Genomic DNA, 18,893 nt, shown 5'->3' with positions numbered 1-18,893 from the left:
CTCGGCGAGAAAATAATTTTTCTTCCTGGCCGAGCGTGTCAGCTGCACTTTGGGGCGCAATCCTCTTTCCCAGAAGACTCCCTCGCATCACCACCCTTCATGCCCCACAGTGGCCACACACATCTTTTGTGCCGTGAAGTTTGGAAATGGAGGCGGGAGCACAGAGCTCTGACTGAGGAGGGGTGGGGGCGTCTTTGAAGGGGGCGGGAAGGGAAATATGCGCCCGCCACACTCAAGGAGGGCAAGAGAGCCCTAAAGGCTACTCGCAGGCGCTAGGGCTGCAGGAGGCCGAGAGGTTTGGTGTGGTGTGGTGGGGTGTGGTGGGGTGTGGTGGTGTGTTGGGGGGGGGGGGGTCCCCGCCGCGGAGGTTCTGGGGAAGCGGGAGGGGCAGCACCTGAGGAATCCGCCTCCGGCCTCGGCAGCCGCCGCCTCGCTCCGCCCCGGGGAACTGAGCGCGCGGCGAGCGCGCCTGCCAGAGAGACGCCAGCCACCAGCGGCGCTAGCACCTCGGAGGAGGGCGGCCGGAACGAGCGCAGCGCAGCGCTGGGACCCGGACTGGGGGTGGGGAGACGAGCCCCGCCGCGGCGAGGGCCACCCCCTGGTCCTCTGCCCTAGCGCCCCGCCAGGGCCAGGTGAGCAGCTGCGGGGACTCCCGGGCGCGGGCGCGGGGAGGTGAGAGGTCGGGAGGCGGGAGCGAGCGCAAGCCTGAGCCGGGCAAGAGCTGCCCTTTGGCGGGCTGTGGACACTCTGCCCGAGCAGGGAAGCGCTGCAGCTGACTTTTTCTGGAGGACCGGGAAAGGCGGAGCGGGGGTGTGAGCGCCACTGTGTTTGTGTGACGAGGGCAGTTGCCAGTGGCAGCCCGGGATCCGAACCCCTTCTCCCCGCTGCCTCGCGTCCGCCCCCTGAGGGGACCCAGCCCGTGCGGTCCGCACTCGGAGGCCAGAGGCCTGTCACCGCCGGATCTTCTGGCTGCCTTTGTGGCGGGAGCGAGGAAGCCCGAGCGTGGGATGAGAGAGGTTGTGGCGCGGCAGGGAGTGCGGAGGCGGCTGGGGGGTCGCCCGGCGGTTGGACTGCAGTCAGGGAGGCGTGGAGGTGACGGGGAGTTGGGGGGAGGATGGAGACAGCTCAGCTTGGGAAAGTTGAGAGCGTCCAGCGGTGGCTGGGCGGTAGCTCAGTACCCTGGGTTTCTTTTCTCCACATCCAATGTCACTTCGTCACGAGCGCGCGCGTGCGGCTCCAAGCCATCATTTCCATTTTTCTGAGTGATGGAGGATCACTCTTAACCTGAATGAGACACAAAGGGTTGTGTTGACAGCTGACCCTGACACAAGTAGACAGCGAGGTGAGGTGTGTTCTCTGGCCTAGCGAGGGTGATGATGAGGCAGTTTGTTAAATAAATCAATTCCCTCAGTTCCTTTTCCTAGCTCCATTAAAATAAATTATCCGTATAGATTCAGTTCGTGGGTCTTCTTAGTTAAATCGAGCCCAGGTAAGGTCCAGAACACGATTCATCGGTACGGGAACAGCTGCTGCCTCCAACTGAGGTGAACGGGTCCTGGAGAAACTCATTCAATCCTGTTCCTTTACTGTATAGATGTGACTGTCACAAGGTCCTTATCCACCCTACTCTAACTCTCTGTCTCCTGTCCAAGATATAGAAACCAAATTTTAATTTCTACTTTTCACACCTTTAGAACCGCTACGCCCCCCCATCCCACTTACGTCTCATTTTAAAACCTAGCCATTTAAATATGGGGAAGCTTTTCTGCAAAAAGTTTTAAAATCACACACCCCCTTATAAACCTCTGATCCCTCTGTACATTTTCTTATGCTTTGGATCCTGGAATTCTGCTTTGAGTTTTGTGACTGTGTTGGTTCTTTTTCTTTCTGAAAATTTCTATGTTATTTTATTTACTTCAGTTGCAATACTGAAATGTTATTTAAGAGAGAAAAAAATTAAAATAATTGTTTCATTGAAAATATTTAGTAATAGAATTACATGGATATAGGCATGTGTTTAAAAGAAAATTTTTAATTAATATTGAAAAGTAATATGCATGAGATAAGAATTTGAAACAGCTAAAGTAAATCTCCCACTCTATACTCTCAATGTCCACCTTCCCAGAGGCAACCACTGTTGTCAAATTTTTGTATATTCTTCCATAAATCTTCTATTAAAATGGAATTACATTGTGGAAGTAAAGGATGAAAGGAATGGAGTGTAAATAAAACTAACCTACATATCAATGATGATGACTGTGATTATCCACTCATGATGACTTTAGAATCTTTTATTTGGCCTACGGCACTTATTACATTTGAAAATTACATTTGAGGCTAAAAATCTTGAAACATGTATACTTTGGAAAGCAGAACTATTAAACCATTATTCCTGCCCTTACCCCCACCCTCACTAATTTCTCTACACTGGTTTTTATAACCTTTTTTGAATTTTTCCCTCCATTTTGGAACTCTTTCAGAAGTAAAGGATGAGCACTATAGCTTACTCTGTCCAGTGCAGTGTATTATTAGAAGATGTAGAAAAGACATATGTATACACTCCCGTTGACATGATATGAAAATTTAATGGTAAGGGAGAAATCTGGAGGGCAAGTTTAAGACATTTGGTCACATCTAGTTCCAGGCTTGCATTTACCATAAACTAGCTAAATGAAGTAACTTTCTTGGAAATGTTTTTTTTTTTTTTTTTTCCTCCTCAGTTAAATAAACGAAGTGAACTACTTGGTTTCTAAGAGTCCTTCTAAATCCAAAATTTTGTGTTTAAAACAATAGTTTGTGATTAAAATAATAGTTCTCTAGGTGTTCTAAGACTGGCTATGGATAACCCAGTTGGACCTGTGTGCTTTAGACAATAGAGTGACCAAAAAAAAATTCATAAATCTGATTTGTAGATTCATAAAAAGAAAGTTAGAGGTGTTTAAACTACATTCCTGTTCTTATGAGATTGATATCATTGAAGAACAGCTACTTCACTTTCCCACAAAATGTCTGTTTATGTTACTGATAGAGGCCAAACCCTGAGCTGAATGGCCTTCTGTGTATCACCTTGTATGGCTAAGGAGAGTGAATTTTCTTCACAGCTCATGGTGCCATTTTAAGGAAATTACTTTTACCAAAGTCGTACTTTTCTTTTTGATAAGTGGAAATAAAGTTCATTTACTTAATTCAAAGGAAGCTGATGTAATTTAATTAGTAATTCTCAAAAGCATTTAGAATGTGAATATCCCTATAACTATTTTAGTTTTAAGTATTCACTTAGAGATCATGTTCTTAGCAGGAAACTTTTCTAATCTCTAAAATACTGCATACTTTGGGCAGATGATCTCTGATGGGTACAGGGAGTTGAGGAGTGATTGCAAGGTTATGAGAGTAAAAAGAATTAGTTGATTTTAGTCACTATATATGATCTCAAGGGGTTTCAGAAGTACACCATAAATGACAATTGCAAAAATCATAGATGTTAAGGAGATACTTTAAAGCTTCAGAATCACCAATAAAGAATATTATGTAATTATATTGAGTAAGTCTGTAATATGAATAAATTATTAGTGAAGTTTTAGGAATGTTTGGGATGATAATATAAGTAGAAGAATGAATTTGTAAGGACGCTTACAGTAATCTTGATTGACAAGACTGACAAAAACAAAAGAAAATTAAGTACTAGCAGTGACATTCTTCTAAAATGGTAATAGTTTTTGTTTTTTCCAGCTCCCTTCTCAGTCTTGCCATATGAATATATATTTTTACAGATGTCTTACCATACTACAGTTACATTTCTACCCTGATTTTTTCCATAAACATTTTTTACAATTTGCTCTCTGTTATTTGTAGTAATTTTATAATAGTTTATCAGTTAATTTACCATAATTTACTTAGCTCTTCCTCTGTTAGAGGATTTTCCAGTCATTAAAAAAATATGATGACTGTCCTCATGAATGTAACTTTCTTTTTCTTCCCCTTCCCCTCCTGCTGCTGCTTGTTTTAACTTCTTTAGGATTGTTTCTTTAGAGAGGTAGTAATGGTATAGTTGTAAATAGGTGGGCTCTAAAAGGCTCAGGTTTCAAAAAATAGCTCCATCACTTATTGGCAAATTTGGGCAAGTAGCTTATTTTCTCAAAATTGTAGTTTCCTAACTTATGTAGCATTCTACAAAGTTGTTAAGATAAAAAGCAATAACATGATGAAAACACAAGTAAATGTTAGCTTTTATTTTTAACAGGACATTCCCAGATTGCCGGTAATTTTCAAATTACTTTCCAAAAGGATTATATAAATTTATACTGTCATTAACAATCTTATGTGTGTGCTTATGTTGTATTATATGTTATTGCAACTAATTTGATCAGTGTAAAATTGTATCCCTTTGTTTTCATTCCTATTTCTTTGGTTTTGTGCAAAGTTAGAGATTTTTTTTCAGTGGTATTGCTACAGTTTTCTAAATGGAGTAGTAGACATTTCATTACCTCATTGTCATTTTGAACTAGACTATAAGATGGGCATATAGGACAGGTCAGTTACAACACTAATGAAGAATGAATCAAGAGTTTTAATAGGTTCTTTCAAATTAATAGTAATGAGGTTATTTTTGTATTTGTCATCTATGTATCTAACTGTTATTAGTTATTATTATTTTAAATCTTAGAAAAGTACCTGTTAAGGTTAGTAATATATCAGTTCTACTTAAGTGAAAATGGAGTCTTTTTTTCCCATTGAAGGGCTGATTTATAATTAGTATTATTGTGATCACAATTTGGTGGATTTTTACTAGGAATACTTCTCAGAACTTGGGGAAAAAATCAGAAAGTTTTACGAGCTCTAATCATGGTATCTTTTGGCTACAAATGGATAATGAAGTTATTCCCTCTGACTTGAGTTCTTATATAGTCAAGGTAATTTAGACTACACAAAAGCATGCCCTTGTAAGTTCTGGAGTTCCAGCAGCCCTGATATTTCTGGCAAACACACACCCAATGTGGATAACAGCAGCTCTTTGTGCTGCTGAGCCCCAGGAGGGCTCCCTATTGTGTACTCTTCCTTCCCTCCCATTCTTGACTGACTGGTGATAGGAACTCCTCCAAGTCCAGATGTGAAGCTCCCACAGTGACACTTCTCTTCCACCCAACGCTGTCTTTACCCCTACTACCTACTCCTTCAGTGTATTTGCTTTTGTCCTATTATACAGAGAATTCAGTATCTTTTCAAGGTTGTGGTTTCAGATTTTATTTTTCAGATTTTCTGTGCTTTATGAATACCTTCAACAGGCCTTAGAGTAGAGGCTATAGGCATGATTAACATAGATTAACACATAATCAGCACTTGATATTTATTTGTTGCTGTGAACCATCCTTGTATGGTCTTTCCCTTCCTGGACATTCTATTTTTATGGTACCAATCTGGAGAAGCAAGTTCCTGTTGTGTCCTGGGTTGCTGTGTTTCCCTATATTACCCAGGTTAGGAATTAGAAAACATGTTTGTTCTAGCTCTTTTAATTTCTTATGGGTAAATTCTTTCTTTGGGTAAATTCTTTACCCTGTGCCTTACTTTTCTTATGTAAAATGGAACTAACAATGACTGTTCTGTCAACTTTCTGCATAGGATTGTTGTGAAGATAAAATGAAATAATAAGTGTGGACATGTTTTGGGTAAAAAGGATGTACAAATTCATTTTAAAAAGGTTGTTAAAATTACACGTTATCATTACTGTTCCAGGACTGTCCACAACTTTGAGAAAACCTCACTTCAATGTAGAGCTGTACTTACAAGTTGGAGTTAGATGAAAATTCTTGGGGCCCAACCTGACCTATTCAATCAGAAGCTCTGGGGACAGAACCCACCAATCTGCATTTTAAGAAACTTTCTCGTGCTGAACCACTACTCTAGATAGTAAAAAATGTCAACAGCCACTAGAAAAGTATTCTTCTGCTACTTAAATATTAGTTATAAAATGACCCAGAAATATCATAACATCACTTTGTATGAAATAAAAGTATGAAATGAAATTTAAGTATTATTAGCTGCTGTTTGCCTTTTAATCTCTCAAAATTTAACTCAGGGGAATTGTAAACTCAGGTGCCTGTAGGGGTCAAGTAGGTAATCTGAGTGAGTGAAGGAGAACACCTGTAAAATAATATAGGCTGATTGGTTCTGGTGGACAAAGAAGTCTGAAGGTGGCAGAATTTCTAAGACTTCACTGATTTTGCTCTGTGGAGTATGTGTCACTGTTGCCAGGTCATTTCATCTTTCAAGTGGAGCTGAGAATCATATTTTGTTATGCATTTAAATGTTGGCAAGAAATTTGTAAGAAAACAGATGGACTCAACAAAACAAATTTGGAAGCCAGATAATTTCCAACCTCTCAGTTACTTATCATGGGTGAAAATAATTTGCATTTGAATGATATGACAGAGGAAATGGCCCTGTTCAACATTTTTAATAAAGAAATGGATATGAAAACCACACATTTTAAAACTTTCATATTATAAAGATTCAATAGATCATTATTGTTGGCATAGTGTTGGCAATGGGGTAAAGAGATGATTATTATTATACACTAAGAGTGAAAGCAAATACTTAACAACTTTTCTGAAAAGCAGTTTGGCACCATAGATCAAGACTTTAAATGTCTTGATCTGTCCAATATGGTACTTCCTTGTCACATGTGGCTATTTAAGTTTAAATTAATTATCATATAGAACTAAAGCTTTAGTTTCTCAGTTGTGCTAGTTGTATTTCAAGTGCTTAATAGCAGCATGTGATTAGTGGCTACCATATTGGACTGTGAAGATATAGAAGATTTCCATCATTGGTGAAAATTCTGGTGGACAGCTTTGGTTCAAACTCTTTGACCCAGAAATTTCCCTTCTAGGAATTTGTTAGGAAGAAATAATTAGACAAATGCACAAAGGAATATAACAAAAACATCACCTTAGTCATTATAAGAGTAAAAAATTAGAAACAAAGGAAACACCATGTTTTTATTAAAAATTAGGTTGCAGAGGCTCCTGGGTGGCTCAGTTCAAGTATCTGACTCTTGATGTTGATGTGGATTGTGATCCCAGGGTTGTAAGATCCAGCCCTACATCGGGCTCTGTGCTGGGTTTGGAGCCTGCTTGAGATTGTCTCTTTCCCTCTGATTCTCTCTCTGACTCATGGTCTCTCTCTCACTAAAATTAAAAAAAAATTATGTTGCAGTATTTATTCATGATATATTATAAAGTGAAAAATATCCTTGCAGAATCATTTTATTTATTAGATATAGGTATCCTGGGTACATAAGAGTAGGAGAACACTTTTCCCTGTCTGACTGGTATATGAGTAGAATGCAGCTTTCCCTCTTTTAGCCTGCAGCTGTTCTCATACAGCAGAATGGGTTGCCTTTCACTAAAAAATGGGCACAAGCATTATCATTATCATGTAGGTTCCTGTTAGAAATTCAGAATCTCAGGCCCTACTCTAAGCCTACTGAATCATCAGAATCTCTGGCAGGGCCCAGGAATCTGTATTAATAAGCTGTCCACCTTCTGGTTGTATTAGCCTCCTACTGCTGAATGTATCAAGCTTTATTTGTTTTATCTTGGCCAAGTGAAATCTCCTTGAACTATAAGTAGTATTCTAGATGCTGTGGATACCACAATGAAGAAAACTAATGAATATTTCTGCTCTTATGGCCGTCAAACAATAAGCAAGAGAAAATGAGTAAACCCTGTTGTAGTTTAGATTGCAAGAAGTGCTAGAGAGGGAAATGAAGCAGCAAGGGGAATTAGAAAGTGAGATAGGAGTTGTAATTCTCTACAAGGTGTCACTGAGAAGTGACACCTGAGTGAAGACCTGAAATCTGTGTGAATCGTTGGAAAGTTGAGAGGAAGAGCATTCTCACCTATTGTGGGAGGGGTAGCTAGGAGGCCAATGCCACTGAAGGGGAGAGGCAAGTGAGGGAGTGAGTGGGGGATTAGGTTAGAGAGGTAATCTAGATCTTTTTACTTCAAAATACTTTGTTCTCTTTAGTGTACCACACTTCTCAAATTCTTTGGTTAATCAGTTTGTAAAGAGATCAGACATCCTTAAATTCACTGTTTTTCAGTGCAATCTGTCAACACCTGCCTTATTCGCCTGGGGTGCTTGTTAAATGCGGATTATTGGTCTCTTGACCTAGTGAATAAGAGTTCCTGGGGTGGGACCCTGGAATGTGCATTTTAACAGTCTTCTCAGGTGATTTTATAGACATAAGAATCTTAGAACCACTCCTCACTTTTGTCATCCTGTTCATTTAGTTTTTATAGAACAAGTATGCCTAAAATGATCGTTACTGTGACCTCTACTGTCTGAAGGTCACCATGTGAAAGAAGATATAATTGGTATAATGTCTCATTCATTTCCTGCATTTTAAAACCAACTAAACCAACAGTACTTATACTGAGTTTTTGTCTATATCTCTATTGGAATATTCAAGGAACTAGGAGACTATTACCATGATTCTTATCCACCACAGAGGGTGGGTGAGCCTTTCTACTTGAGGGTCTCACCTACCTCATCCAGTCTGTTCTGTTTTTTGAAAAGGCAAATTTAAATTTATTTGATTTTTTTTTTTACCGTGTCTTCTTTTCTCTCTCCCTGTCTCTTTTTATTCTTGTTTCTTCTTCCCTTCTTGAAATCTAACCTTCCTAAATTAAACACCATTAACATTTTGATGGCAGTTCTTTTATGCACTCCTATGCATATTTATATATATTCACCAACACAAATAATATTACATCATGAAATAATATTCTGTTTTGCAAAAAAACTGTAGCCACACCTTTTAAAAAATTCAGGGAGCCTCCGTTCCCTCTTTACCCTCTACTTTCACCCCAACAGTGTGGCCAATTTTCTATTTATTTTGTTATAATTTTTTCCATGATCATATAACCTTATACTGTATGTTTTCAGCATCTTATATATGCTATCATACTTTATATACGTAATTTATCATATACATATTAAAAATCATCTTTTACTTAATAAAACACAAAGGATATACTTCCGAGCCAGCTGGCATAGCTTTTATTTATTCTTTTTAATGACTACATGATATTCTGTAGTGTACATATTCCACAGTTGAAAACCCATTACTTTATTAAAGGACATTTAGCTCAACTAAACAGAAGACTCAGATTCTTTAGGTCATTCTCTGCCATGTTCCGCTTGATGGTGTTTGTCTTCTAAATCTTGTCTCTTCATTATCCCATGGTGTCAGCAGCACACAAAATCTCACACAGTTTTCACTAGAGTCAGAAAAGTGTTCATTTGGGGCACCTGGGTGGCTTAGTCGATTAAGCGTCCGACTTTCGCTTAGGTCATGATCTCGCGGTTCGTGGGTTCAGCCCCGCGTCGGGCTCTGTGCTGACTGCCAGCTCAGAGCCTGGAGTCTGTGTCTCCCTCTCTCTCTGACCCTCCCCTACTCACGCTGTCTCTCTCTCTCCTAGAAATAAATAAAAATATTAAAAAAAAAAAAAGAAAAGAAAAGTGTTCATTTACTTCAGGCTAAACTGAAGTAAAGACGGTAGGCCCCTTTAGAGGAGGTACTGTGGCATTTTATCGTCTGTATTTTCCAAAACGTTTAATATGGTGTTGGATTCATGGTAAATACAAAGTATTCACCGATTAATTACACTCTACAGAACTAACAGGCCACATTCTATATTTTATTGGAAATTCTTTGAAAAATCATAACACTGTCTGCAATATTGGAGATGGAAGATATATGATGATAAGAATATTTCCACAATATTCTTCCTCAGTTTCACTTGCTGAGAATACACCTGAAAATTCTACATAGATTTTTGACGCATATTATGTGAAGATATTCCCTATAAGGCTTAGATTTGCAGCATTTGTTTTTCAATGGCTGCTTTAAAAATTGCTCTAATCCCTTGATTATCTAGTGGAACATAAACTAATCAAATCTCTAGAGCCATAGCTGATAGAGAAACTTGCTGTTGCAACTGAACTAAGGGTTCATCTCCTACTCAACTAGAGAATCCCAGGTAGTTTTGTTCCACTCTGATGATTTAGTAACCACTTGAGAATTTTTGGAACAAGAGATTAATGTCTTGACATATTAGAGAATGGCTAGACCTATTATCTTCATAAGTTGGGACACAATGAAGGATCTAGGTAGACTAGTAATATTACTACTAGTAATAGTAATAGAACAAAAATATTTCACTTAGGACTAATATAAGGAATGTTTCTTCTACATTCTCTTGTCCATAATTTCACAGGTTGTATTGTTCCATGGGTTGATGTGAAAATAAACAACTGCATTTTCTGATAGGCTCATCACCTTATAATACAAAATCAATCTAATTTCTTTTTTTAATCAATCTAATTTCTTACTTAAGAAACAAAATCTATATTAAACACATAATGATTTTCCTCTGAAACTCTTGATATATTTTTGACTCTGAGACAGTTGATTCATAATTTGATTCCAAAGCAGTTACATTTCCAAGATAATGGATCGACACACTAAGCACATTGCCTGGTACAAAATAGACCCTCAGGAAACGTTAGTTTTTTGTTTTTGTTTTTTGCTGAATTTCAGGCCTCTGACTTCATCAGAGAGTAGCAATTTATATTAACTGTTTTGCCTGTCAACTAATATTACCAAGTTCTTTATTTTCTAGAAAAGTTAGATCATGTAAAAACCAACTTTTCTCCTCCATGTTCATATAAATGGAATGATCTAATAACAGGTGTGATATTTTCATAGTATTTTGATCAAAGGATATATAGAAGTTGTTTGGTATTGATATGTATTAAATGGACCATCTGCACAATCTACTGAAGCTATGCTGGAGTCTGGAAGGTAGAGTGTCTGGGTTATGGTATTTCAGATATTTTAAATGTTTGAGGGTTTTTGTCATCATAAAGACTCATGAGTCAGTGGTATGCCTTATCTCAACCTCTCCCTCCAGAGCAGGAACTGTACTGAACAGTATAATACATGGAGTGGTTGCATATCTGGAATTTCAGAGAGTGTGTATATATATCAGAGAATATGTGTATGCAAATAACATAGCTTTTAATTAAAAAAACCCCATAAAAGTCTTTAAGACTCATATATGTTTCTCTACTTAGTCCTTTCCTACTATTTAATCATTTAATTTATAGCAGGAATGAAGAATTTGATCCAGTAACTTAATTAATAAGAATTAATGCATACTACTTCAGGCATTATGGACATAGAATTTCTAATCCTCACAACAGCCTTGTAAAATAGGTATCATGATTCTTACTTTTACAACTAAGAAAACTGAGGCTCAGAAAAGTTTAAGTTAATTTCACAAGAGTCTATAGAGAGTAAGTAGAAAAATCAGAACTCAAACCTAGGGCTGGCTGGTTCCATAGTCTTTGTTCTTTCCTCTAAGTCATACTCTTGGGTACATGTATTATTACTCAACTAGATCGTAAGGTCTGGATATCAAGAGTTGTACCTTAATGTTTTATACTATCCAGAAAGGTAACTTTTGGCAAATGTTGCTGCTCCTGCTGAAGATGATGTGGATAGGTGCTAATGGGCACATTAACTCTTTCAGACCACCAGGGGACCAGTTAGCACCTTATTTTGGAGAAACAGACTGAACCAGGGCTATAGCTTGGATGGTAAGGAATGTGGTGGAGGTCAAATCTTGGATGTACTCACTAAATGTGAATGAAGACTCCATGAGTGCAAGTAGTTTGTTTCTTTTGCTTACTACTCTGTCTCCATACCTAAAACAGGCACATTAATTGTTCCTTAATGAATATTTGGTAATGAATGAATGAGTCAGTGAATGACTTCTGTAGTGGTATGTTCCCTTTTTTTCATGGCTGTGAAATCCATCCTTGGGCCAAATTTCTCTCATACTTAAGCCACTGACTCCAAGGGAGCTGGGAGAAGGGAGGGAGATAGAATAACATAAGCTTATCGCCTTTATTGGAAATACTGAAATGAAGCTCAGGCCCTGGTGGAAATTAGGTCAGTAGCCAGTAGCATTATCTTTTGAATAAAGGATGCTAAGAAGAAAAAATATATCTAGAACAATTCTGTGGCAGAGATGTATGGAGATAGATTTAATTTTTTCTTCTTCTTCTTCTTAATGTTTTTTTTTTTAATTTATTTCTGAGAGAGAGAGAGAGACAGACAGACAGCGTGAGCAGGGAGGGTCAAAGAGAGAGGGAGACACAGAATCTGAAGCAGGCTCCAGGCTCTGAGCTAGCTGTCAGCACAGAGCCGGACGTGGGGCTTGAACCCACGAACCATGAGATCATGACCCGAGCTGAAGTGGGATGCTTAACCGACTGAGCCACCCAGGCACCCCTCTTCTTTTTGAGTTTTACAAAATGATGTCTTTGTAATCCTTCATACCTGATATGTTTATCACCAAATTTACTTATTTATAAGTTACCTACATATTTTAGGTAATATGGGCTTTGAATTTGCCAATAAGTATCTCAGTTAATAAAAAATAATTGAAAGCCATTTATTTTCAGGATAGTAATGCATAATGGAATAGAGCCCTGGTTTTAAAAGTCTGGAAAAAAATCTTTTGAAAAATCTTTTGAAATCTTTTGAAAAATGTGACAAATCTCTTGTACTGTATAGATGTTACAATTGATTTTGCTCATTAGATTTCAAATTGATAAGACTTCTAAAATATAAGAGCATGAGTTTACTTTAGGTACTGTTACATGGGAGATTTCCAGACATCTGTATGGTGTTTACCCTTGGGAAGCTAAAGTTCATGAATTGCAAATAGTCTCCATAATTCTATCTTAAAGTTTGTGTTTAACCTGTACTGATTTTCTTTAAGGCTTTGAAGTAATAATTGACAATAGCAATTATAATATCAAACTTCTTCTCAGTTCATTTGGATAAAAGGTAATTACTGCATCAAATACATTTGTCATTTCCTTAAAGATAATATTTCTCTTCATAGTTTTCCTACTAAGCAAGATGTTTATATTTAGTGGGGATAATAGAATTCGTCACTGGGCAGGAAATTAGTAGTGAAAGTTAACTTAGTAAGTCTTTATCAAGTACCTATAATTAGAATTGTGTGTTTAGAGAAAGAGAAAGGAAAATAAAGAACTATCTCTGACCCTAGGGAAGCCTACAATCTAGTTAAAACATAATTACGTGGCTTGTGGTTTTGTAGATTCAGATCTAATTTTGTTTTATCCATGTTCCTGAAACTATTACTAATGTAGTAGATTTATATAACATATCTAAGTGTGCCATTTGTTCTGTTACCAAATACCAAAATTATAAAAGAATTCAATTGCACTGATATCTAATGGAGATTTAATATCCATTCATTTTTTAAATTAGAAGACATTTTTAACTTTGTTCATAAAAGATTGAGTGTAAAATTTGAAACAGTGCTGGCAGTGTTAAGGAAATCATGGTGTGAGTCTTAAGTTTGTTAGGGACATTTGATGAACATTAAGGTATCTATAAATAAAACCAAAATGGTGATATATATATTTTGTGTGTATGAATTTGGTCACTATTCAACTCATATCTTGTTTTCTCTGGCCTTACAGAGCAGAAACTAATTTTAGTAAATGAGTTCATTTTGGGGTATTCTTTATAGGGTAAATTTAAGGTATAAGAAATTATTATTTAGAGAGACAATGAGTAAAAGCTTATTTTGACCTTCAATCTGTTTAAAGCACATTTATAGTTATATGAGATTACTTATTAAATTGATATATTACTATTTTATTAATGCATATAGATTATATTGAGAAATAAACATTTAAAGCACAGATCAAAAAGCATTTTCTTATAAATACAAGTTACTCTTTAGAAATTTGGATTCTCATCAATTTTCATCAATTAAAGGTATGCATACTCTAACTTGGCCTTTAATATATGTGTCTTATTATTATGTATAATAATAAAAAATAATAAGACTATTCAGCACCATATTTACCATAATTTTGACTTCAATGGAATTGAATTTTCTACCTGAGTTATGGATATCGGACAAAGGAAGATATGTGTTAAGGAATGAAAAAAAAAAAAAGATTTAAAGGATTACTAGAGCTCCATGCTACCTATAATATTTTAGCTTTAAACTCTGTTATTTTATATTAGGGCTTATTAAAGAACAAGATCATAATTTACTGTGCTAAATTCTAACTCATTACATTTATCTAGTCATTTATTATTGTTGATATAGTGGTTGTTTTTATCTTATCTAAAACCTGGTTTTCCAGAAACTTACATGCATGAAGACTGTTCAGTGTTGACTTTTGTTAGTAGTTCTATTTTGATCTATTTAGATCTGTTCCCTTAACTTTTATATTAAGTTAAATCATTAGCATATGAATGCTATTATAATGATGTGTAAATAAAACAGACTAAAAATAGTTGTGTAGTCACAATTTTCTCTTTCCTAAGAATTAGAGATTTAAATCTCTGAAAACACTAATGTGTGTGGGATGGTTATGATAGTCCAGCTGCCTTTGTGTGTGTTTCATTTAAATGCAAATTTATCTTAGAGACTCTAAAGATGAGCTCAGAAAGTAGAGAATTTTAATTTGAATAGTTATTTTCTTCTTTTTTCACAGATAATGAAATAAATCCTTATTTTACACTGAAAGAGAAAACTTGTTAAACAGCTAAAACTCAGCTACCTTACTTTAAAGGTTCTTCATGGATTATTAATTTTTTCTTATTAGCAGTTTTTCCAAGATTGGATAATTATATTAAAGGAAAATTAATTTTTATGCTGTAAAAGCACAATATAACACCAGTTCAACAATTTCCAGTATGATGCTGAGTTTTATTTTGTAGTCAAGGAAAACAATAGTGTTTTAAAAAGAAATCAGATTTTGAAATACATTTTAAATAATTAAATATTAGATGTTAAAAAGAAAACTACTGAAGCATACTGACATGTATCACGCATGTACATATCTGCATACTATGTTGATATTTAGATTATATTTTCAAACCACTAACCAAATTAGATTATATTTTACTAACCACTTAAAACTTAGTCTGATACCATAATTATAAATCAACTTTCAGAAACAATTTCTGAGGGCAAGATTTTGAAAAGGTTTTCACTTTTCCCTATTCCCTTTAAGACAGAAGGTCAAGATTCAAAGCTCTAATTTGGTTTAATTTTATACTCTTTTATTGGTGTTGTGTTAGCTAGAATACTCTCCTAAGGGGGAGGGGGGTGGTTACTTTGTACTGACTTTAGTAGCTTTTTCTACTTCCCCGCTATAAAACAGGGGCTACAAACATTTGTGTAAATTGTTGTTGATTGCATATTTTAGAGTCATTTTTGTCTTTAGCCATTGGATTACCAGCCTGTGATTATCTTGTGTAAAAAAACAAAACAAAACAAAACAAAACAAAACACAGACAAAAAACTCTTTGATCTACCCCAACCTTTCTATATGTAAATTTTGGAAAAGTAGCTTCATAGCATGCCCATAAAATAATGTACTCCTGCATTGGTATTTTCAAAGTAATTATAAAAAGGATTATAAAGTTTACTAAAGGACTTACTCCTTGTTGGTTGATAAAATTTATTTAGGTCACATATTTATAAATATTTCCAAGCAACTGCTGTAGAGTCAAGGGTTCTCTTCAAAGAAAACATGTTTGTTTATAACCCTAATATCTTTCTTTTATACGGTTAGGAAAAGTAAAGGAGTATTTTCTAAATATTTTTATTGAGAGATCTTGAATTTTTATTTATGCCATTCTTTAATATCTATGTTTCCGTAGAGTGCTTGCAGATTTTAAGACATAATTCTGCACTTTTAGCTTTAATTAATAGTTGCTGTTGAGAATTTAACTCTTGAGTTTTACAGTAGGGGAGTGAGATGTATACTTCTAGCAATATCGTAATTTACAGATTCTGTGATATGAGGTCAGACACATTGGTTTATAATCAAAATTAGTAGTTATTTTGTTCATGGCTCATCATTGGTGAAAAGCATTTCACAAAACTCTTTTTCAAGGCTGTCAGTGGTGGATCTGTAGAAAATTAGTGTGATAAGTTAGTTTTCTCTAGGTTCATTTCATTTGGTCTCATGGTTTGAGAAAAAACAATAGATGAGAACAAATTAGTGTAAATATTTTTAATCATTCCACTTGGTAAAACTCCATGCCATGCCTAAGAAACAAATGTTGGGTTTCAGAGGTATTTTCCTTTCAGTAACTGCTGTGTAGCAATTTCATCATTTAACTTTTTATAAGGACATTCTGTTTTAGATAATTAGATGGTGTTGAGGTGGGAGGTGATATAGGTAACTACCTATAAAAGGTTCATACCTTACATGTAAGGTTATTACCTGGTAACCAAAAATGATGTCTGAATCTATTTTTGTAGTACCAGGGAGGGTGGGGGATGGGGAGAATGAAACTTGAATCAGTGACCATCTGGCCCAGATTGGGCTGATTTCCTGTGTACTGCCCTTTGTTTCAGCCAGACAATGGATTGTTCCTTTTACAGATAAGAACTCTGTTGATGACTTTGTGCTGAATCAGCAGGTTTGGTTTGGGATTTCAAGTATACATTCATATTGAGGGGTTTTCTCTTGTTCTGACATCACTATTCTTGTCTTCAGATATTATAAACATATACTTAAGGTTATTTTCTATAGTTTAGTAGAGTGTTGGGATTGCAGACAAGTCAAATAAAATAATTGGGAAAGTAGCTTTCTGATTTGATATTGCCTTTCTCAAACATTGAAAATTTCCTTGTCCCTGGTTTCCAAAATTAATATCTCCCTGATTGTGATTTTTGATGAATCTTTATGTAGACTCTTCTCTGTGTCTGAACTTGAATTTTCCATGTTAATCTTTGATGATTTACATTTAATGTTGTCCTATATCTGGGCTAGGCTTTATGGTGTGGTTATGCAAACGGTTAAGTTTTCTGTGACATCTGTTGTCATATATCTGCAAATTACATCTTAGGGTGTTAAAGCTATTTTCCTTACTTTAAACTCTACATAATCATCAGGAGACTGTTAAAAAAATGGTTATTGACTAGAAGCTGGGACCTTTGTTGCCCAGTGTTTTAAGTAAGCCAACCGCAGTTTCTGTAGGTTATCTCAGCAGCAATAGAGATCCGAGTGTGGTTCAGTGTGTCACTTCTCCAGAAGACAAGAGGACATTTCAATGCTACTGTCTTGTTGTGTGGCCAAAAAGTGTAAAAATAGTAGTTTTTACTTTTGAAATTTTAGATTTTTGACAGAGTTTAAGTCAATTTTTAGTTCAATTCATCTCTTTACAGCAGAATTGCCAGTTAGCACTCCAATATAGAATTTTCTTCAGACAACTTTTTTTGAAACCACTTATAACTTTAAAATTAAGCATCTGATCAAAATGGACTGCTTTGAGATCTAATCTGTAATTCTTTTGTGTAGATAAAGGAATGTTCTTTCAGTAAAATCAAGGGGACTGATCATAAGAAAAAAGCTTCTTAATAGTTCCACAAGGATCTAATTATGTAGCAGATGGGACCACACAGCGCAGTGCACTGTCATTTGATGTAATTAATTTTAGGTCCACATGCAGCAAAGGTGAATGACAACAAATGGCACAGAATGTTAGTTTGCATTCATATGAAGCACTGTCAATTCATATATATTGCTTCCCTTCTCTGTTAGAACTTTTTAATCTACTGCTTGCTCTATTTGATACTAGTAGGGCCTTAGAATTGCTTGCTTCACTTAAATGCATGGGTGGTTTGGAATATGAGGATGTTATGGATTTTAATTGGAATAACATGTTCAGATTTAGAGAATTAAATCTAGAATAGGCAGAGTTAAAAAGTGACAATGACAACCATACCAAGACAAACTCTACTTTATTTTCCCTTCTGCTTTAATCAGACTAGTTCAGGAAACTAGTTCGAGGTAGAGGGGAAGGTCTTATCCTTCTACCCCTCCCCCCTCCTGGTCACCCTTTACCCCCCAACCTCTGACTCTCCTTCAAATCTCAGCGAGGAATTATAGTCTCTACAGAGGCTTGGTTGCAGATGCCTGGAAAGTTTACACTGCAGAGAGTTGTTTTGTTTGGCATAGCTAATCAGGAGCCAGGCTGGAATTGCTCATAGCTGTCATTCAGGTTTTGTTTCAAAGTCCAAGGACCTGCTGGGAAAAACAAAAAGCTAATGAAAGCTGACTGTATTTAGGTCTCAAATCTGTGGAATCTGAAATGATGTCCTGACAGTGTATTCTTATTCTTCCACATTCTTGCCGTTACTAAGGTAACAGATTTTTAGAGGCTTTCCATCTTCATTGTCAAGTATTTGCTACACTTATTGTTGTTTTTCAGATTAGAGCAATTCAGATTATCCCCTTTTGAGATGAAGGAAAAGAGAAAATAATGGAAATAAAATGTCTGAATCAATTACCCTGAATGCTATTAAGATCCGTTTTTTTTGACACCTTAAAAAATTTTTAGATTCATAGCACATATTAAAATTTAGGACAAGATCTCAATTTCCTCAAGTTTGTAAGGGCAGTATGTGTGAAAATCTCATTCCTGTAATATGAAATAGTAAATATTCATGTAATCACTAATGAATACATTTTATGGGGAAGAGATATATATTGGAATACCCTATCTTTAAGGTCTTCCTTGAATAACAAACCAAATTATATGAAACACTGATGTGCTTCAGTTGCTATCTACAAATGGGAAAAATAAGTAACATGAAAAGATGGACTTTGATGAACATATTTAACAAAAAAATGGTCTTTTTATATTTGTTTTCACAGGATGTTTTGCCTTGGTGGGTTAACACTCATATATGAAAGTGCTGTTGTTTTTACAGTCAGGAGACCATGTGGGGCATGTATTACCTATGGCT

At 36.2% G+C, this 18,893-nt stretch overlaps 1 protein-coding gene across 5 annotated transcripts in view; it reads left to right on the top strand.

The window, feature by feature from the left end:
- Positions 1–505: 505 nt before the first annotated feature.
- GREB1L (GREB1 like retinoic acid receptor coactivator) overlaps positions 506–18,893 on the top strand; it is a 278,552-nt gene continuing 260,164 nt past the window's right edge. For all 5 annotated transcript variants that reach the window (XM_039218028.1, XM_039218050.1, XM_039218040.1 and 2 more), the window contains exon 1: positions 506–632. The gene's annotated coding sequence lies outside the window, so the exon portion shown is untranslated. The remainder of the gene's footprint in view (positions 633–18,893) is intronic.

This window comes from Hyaena hyaena, unplaced genomic scaffold (assembly GCF_003009895.1).
Source record: "Hyaena hyaena isolate Hyena2069 unplaced genomic scaffold, ASM300989v1 scaffold_14, whole genome shotgun sequence".
Classification (NCBI taxonomy): domain Eukaryota; kingdom Metazoa; phylum Chordata; class Mammalia; order Carnivora; family Hyaenidae; genus Hyaena; species Hyaena hyaena.
This window is presented reverse-complemented; position numbering and strand designations above follow the sequence as displayed.